Source organism: Triticum urartu, chromosome 1A, assembly GCF_056163025.1.
Source record: "Triticum urartu cultivar PI428250 chromosome 1A, HENAU_Tu73, whole genome shotgun sequence".
Classification (NCBI taxonomy): domain Eukaryota; kingdom Viridiplantae; phylum Streptophyta; class Magnoliopsida; order Poales; family Poaceae; genus Triticum; species Triticum urartu.
In genome coordinates, this window is record NC_141873.1 from 332,005,043 (window position 1) to 332,011,042 (window position 6,000).

The window sequence follows — 6,000 nt, forward strand, 5'->3', positions numbered from 1 at the left end:
ATCCGCTACCAAATACGTTGTGGAGCCGTGTTCTCCAGGGAGGTTTGAGGGTTCTTGGGATGGGTTCTATGTTGCTGCCCATTCATTTCCTATTAATAAGGAGATATGTAAAGCCAGTCATTCTATTAAAGAGAACTTCCAGTGGCAGATTTTAGATGGTAATTCGGTGCGATTGTTATAAGACCCTTGGCTCGGTGGGACTGCATTGAATAGAAGGCCTATTCCTATGAACATGTCAGAGCTGTTGGAAGGTTTGTCTCTCTCCCACTATCTCATTCCTAATATGGATTGGCATCTTAGTTTATTAGCTTTTTTTCTCCCTGATGAGGTGGTGCGAGAAATTTCAGCTGTACCAATTCCTAGAAGCATCTGTTCTGATACTTTGACATGGGGGTCTTCTGTTCACTCTGACGATTAGGATGAAGGAAGTATACAGGGAGGTCTGCCAGCCATTTAATGAGGAAGGTGGTCTTCATTTCTCTTGCGTATGGAAGCTTAAGGTCATTCCCTGCATTCCGTTTTTTTGGTGGAAAGCTTATTGGAATAGACTTCCGTGCAGAGAACGAACTTCTTGTCTCAAGGAATTTGCTCCCATTGTCTCAGTGTTTTTTTTATGTTTGTGAAGGGGTAGTGGAGGACATAGACCATGTTTTGGTGAAGTGCACAGTAGCTAATCAAGTGTGGATGGTTGGTCTTCCTGAACTCTTTGAGCTGGAGCTTTGGACTCTACGAGGTATTGGGTGCTTGCCCTATTGAGAGTATCTTACATTCTCTCTTCACCAGACAGATAGACAAATAGGCAATCCGATAGAAAGATTATGGCTTCCTTACTATCAGCAAGCTCCCACAGGCGATGAACTGCTTCTGACTTCTTCATTCGGTTTGTAGCCATACCGTATAGAGTGAAAAATGCCTTTTTTTGGAAGTAGCTAGATTCAAGCAAGCATCCTAGCAAAACGATCTTTTGACAATGGGCTCTGCCCAACACTGGGACTGACTGACTTTATACAGAGATAGAAAAGGCTGCAATCCAAGTTTGATAAGGCGGTTAAAGACATTCATTGTGGTTGGTCACGTTGGTGAATTAGATGAACAATCGATATTACCATCTTGGACTGTGAAGTCATCCATCCAGACATACTTCTTAGGTTAAATAGCCAAACATCTGAGTGAGTCAGTCTACCAATGCCTTGTGACTCATGACAGTAGTCCACCAGATCCCTAGTTGCTGTTTTTGTCCTTTTGGATACCACCTATTTTCATATTGAAAAGATTCCAGTACCTTCACCACAAACACAAGGCCTGCTGCTCCCTAAGTTGTAAAGTCGCCCGTTTGGTAATCGGAGTGAATCTATACTTACTCAACTACTAACTCTGAATGTTCTCGCTATCGAAGGATTTCTTTCTTTGCGTATGATGATTGAGGCTCAATTCCTTCCCGAAAGAATAGTAGACTGACAAACGTATCTTACTCGTTCCCTCAACTGCTCGACTGAAAGAACTCTTAGTTCTCATTCTGTTCTTTCTTGTTTTTTCAGGATCCAGGAAAGACTTTCTTTAAAAAGAGGAATCCAGATGGATAGATTGTGAAATAGAGTATCTCCTTCGATTGAAACATCAAGGATGAAATAGAGGACTTCTAACCGAATGATTGATGGAATTCAGGTGCGATTCCTAGTATTCAAATAAAAGAATATTAGATTACATATAAGTTATTCGTGTTCCTACTCCATTCTATTCTCTATTTCAATCTCATATGAGGTAGCTGGTCAAAGATAGGCTATGTCGACCCTTTCAAACTGTTTTCCATAAAAAAAAGCATAAATCCGCTTATGGCATTCACCCAAGCATACAGAGACAGAGGAGAGCTTGCCTGCGGTAAAGGAAGGTTTTTACTACGAAGCATACGAGTCTGCTTTAACCAACAGGGGAGTGGGAAATACACTCCCCTGTTTGTTACAACTGATGCCCCGCCTATAAGCAGGTAGCTTGTGAGCTATCGATCAATTGTGAATGTTCTCATAGAATTGGATCTTATCTTATTCACATAAGTCTTTCATTTCGTACATGTTTCCAAGAAAGAAATTAGGACAACCAATTAAGCATTGGATGAGTCAAAGGCTTCTTCGAGCATTTCCAGATCAACTAGGACAAGACTCAATAAAGTCACCAATGTTGCTGCTTGCTTGACTTTGCTTTTTTGAATCTACTTCTTTGCTTGTCTCGCCAATGAAGATACTGCATCATCTCTATACTTGCTAGATAACCAACACTTTGCTTCCCATTTCTTTTGCAATTAGATCGATCTCCCAATGCTTATATATGTGGTGCCCCATAGTGATGAATGGAGCAAAAGCTAGGAAGAATTAGGAAGCATCAGCCCGGAATGACCCCAAGACTTATTTGCAGGAATCATAGCCAGCCAATAGAATTACTCTTTTAATATAGCAGCGGTGACGCCATGGATCAAGGAAGAAGGTTTTGTCTTATCCCAGCAGCAATGAGAGCCTCTTTCTTCTCCTGATGTGAATACACAAACCCCTATAGCGTCCGACACCACTCACATACCCTAGAAATTCTTGTTGTGGGGCAAGTGAAAGTACTTTGATATGCCCCAGAGGTCTTCGAACCTTGGTATTTCGAATCAGATTGATAGCTTTTTGAATGGCTGCGGTTCCGGGACTCAAGTCTTTAGTTTACAGGTTCTACATTAGGTTCACGAAACGGATACCTATCTACACAGCAAGCTTCTTCAACAGGTCATTGGACATCACCCTCACTTCTTCTAGCAGGAAAGCGCGTTAAGAGGTAAGATCGTACCTCAAGTCAAAGGGCCTCGTTATAGTTGGAGGCAACACAACACACGCTGAACAAACCTCAACTTGCCTATTTTGTGTAACTGGTTGAAACTACTAATTTCCAGTTCATCTTACGATGGTATACGGTGACGGGCCAACCTTCTATACTAGTGCATTCATAGGAGGACGAAGCAGGAATTAGGAAGCCCTACACTTCAACCGGAGCGAACTTCACACTCGAACTTGGATATAGCAAATAGATCAAATAGGCTCAGAGAGATACGGGGCATAATCAAAAAAAAAGAACCGTTGGAGTGGCAATACAGCTAGATAGATAGATAGAAGGTCTGATTCTAAACGAAGTCTGATCTGTCACACCCAGCCATAAACAACCATTCCAGATTCCCAAGATGAAGTGGAAAGAAAAAGGATGCATTCAGGATCTCATACTTCGGCGAATCTAGGGGCTCAGAAGAGTGTCACCAACGACGGTAAATCGGTGGGCCAAACCAAAGAAAGACTGTCTCTTTGATGACGTGGTCACGGGGATACGATCCGACAAGAGAGATGCTGAAGAATATGCCCTCCTCAAGGGGTCAAGCACTCGATCAGAACTAAATCATCCTGCGGCACTCGCAGCATGAGCACATAGGGCAAGATGAAGAGAAGGATAAACGCTAAAGAGATCGTCAACTTCACCTTGGCATGCTTCCATCAGTGCCTCAAAACATTTGCTATTCTTATCTCTAGAAGGGTGCTTCTATTGTTGTAGTGTTTATAGCGAAAGAGGACAAAAGTCCAGCCGGACACCGTATAACTCCGGTATCGCGTCGCGGGTGAAAAGGGCCTGAATATTTCCTACCAGCAAGCACCCCCACTAACTCACACGTCATTCTTGCATCTCACTGACACTGGGCCCGAGAAACGGCAGAAAGCAAAAGGTGTGAACCTTGTAATCTTTTCTATACAGAAAAACAGACCCTCTTCGAAGCTGAACGTTGTGGGGCACTGCTGTCAGCAGAACATTTCCTAGTGTGTAAGCGAATTTTAAGGTGATAAAAAGGCAGCGAAGTGTTCCAGCGGCCAGCCACGACGCTCGCCCCACCGTCCAGACAGAGAAACCCCTCACCAAGCAGCGGAGCTCAGCATTTCCACCACACCGACGCCTCCGGTCTCCCCCGCGGTTCCCTTTCCCGAGAAGCAGCTGATCTTGGCCGTTGGATCGACGTATAAATAGCCACGGGCACGCAAGGCCGGACCTCTATTTCTTCACCTGCCTCCCCTCCCACCTGGGCATGGCGACCTTCTCCATGGAGGTGTTCGACAACGAGGTCGTCCCGTCCACGCTCAGCAGCATCGCGCCCATCCTGCGCGTCGCCGCCGAGATCGAGCCCGAGCGCCCCCGAATCGCTTACCTCTGTACGTGCATTCGTTTTCGCGGGGATACGTATGGTGCATTTCGCATGCTGTTTTGATGCGTTTGGGTTTGGATTTTGTGGCAGAGCGAGCGCTCCTGGTTCATTTTTTTGGCGTCGGATCAATGCCGCGTAGGCTGTGTGTACTTGGAAAAGTTTTGTGTTCCCACGTTCAAAAATGTTTGTTCTTATATTTTTTTTGGGGGCACATGCGCGCCTCGATTCGTGGTTTTCGAGGATGTTTTGCTTTTGATTCATAATCATACGAGTCTATGCAGAAAAACAGTTAGTGTGATTTCCTGGAGAACTTTTCTGGCTTTGCCATTTTTCCTTGCTTTGGAGAGCTAATTTTGGAGTATGTTCGTAAGCGTCCGCATTAGATTTTGCTGTCGGCGATCATCCATACGTATTACTTGTTCATTTCGGAGCACCTTTGTGTTTCACACTTGAGGGAGCAGATTAGATGTACTAGATAGTGGTATTTCCGATACTTTCTTCGTTTTGTTGAAATCATGTTGCAATCGGATAGTTATGGTCAATTGGTTTGGCTAGAATAGTTTCACGTATCTCGAATGGGGACTCGGGTAATTGGTTTCTAGTTTCTACTACATCCTGCAAAGTAAATGGAAGTTTCTAGCGTTTTGCTCGCTTTATTTTTCTATTTTTTTTTGGAGAGGCAAATTGGGTTAGCCTTATTTTCTGGACGTCCTTTTGAAATGATTCAATTTTACTAGTTTGGAAAAGAAGCGGGGAAATAGACACGGTGAGAAAGATTGAAAGAAAATAAGATTGAATCTAACCTAAAAGCCAGAGCAAAATAGGGTCTAGGAGCAGGAAGATTGGGGGATTTTTTTATCGGATTTTGCATAACTACCCTCTCGAATCCAAAGATGCCACTACATAATTTTATGTTTTTGCTCTTATGCAACACCACAGGATAATAGCCCCAGTCTCGCGAAGCGCGTGAAGAAGAGCGATGCCCGTGAAATTGAGAGTTTTTATCAGCAGTACTACGAGAACTACGTCCGTGCACTTGACAAAGGGGAACAAGCTGACCGGTAATTCTGAAGCTCCAAACCAGAGCTCTATCTCGTTATAAATCTAATCCTAGCCATGACACACCCTGTCCCATGCCAATGTCGCCTTCAGGGCCCAACTTGGGAAGGCCTACCAGACCGCCGGAGTCCTCTTCGAGGTGCTCCGCGCCGTCAACAAGAATGAGAAGGTTGAAGAAGTCAACCCAGAGGTTTCGAGAGTGCCCAACTTCACCACCCGCTCTTAGATTCCAGAATTCGTGGCCTGAGCTTCATTCATTGATTTATTCGGGTGCATTCCTTTCGCACCCCGGTTATGAAATTCCGTACTCATTAAGTGCTGGCCCCCTTCATCGTCAGATTTAGGTTCACCGCTAGCATAGCATTCTCAAATGCAGATTGCTCCCCGCTTGAGCTACCATACTTTGTTGGATTTACGACAGACCCCCCTATCATAGTTGTCCCTATAGATATAGAGATCGCCCTGGTGTTATTAGTACACCTACCCTTAGCTATCAATATCAAAATCCCTACTTGTCTTTGGGTTCAACAATGCACACTAACGGGATGAAATCTACGCCCAGCGGGGCAGCTGTCCTTGTCCTCGGTTCAGTAACGGCAGTAGTGGAAATACCTGTTTCGGTTCCGGGAATCAGATCGGTTCCTTCCTCTGCTAAGGCTTTGGTTTCATCGTATTGACTACGAAAGGTACGGTGTAGGTTCCCACGATCTTTCCTACGATTTCTACGAATA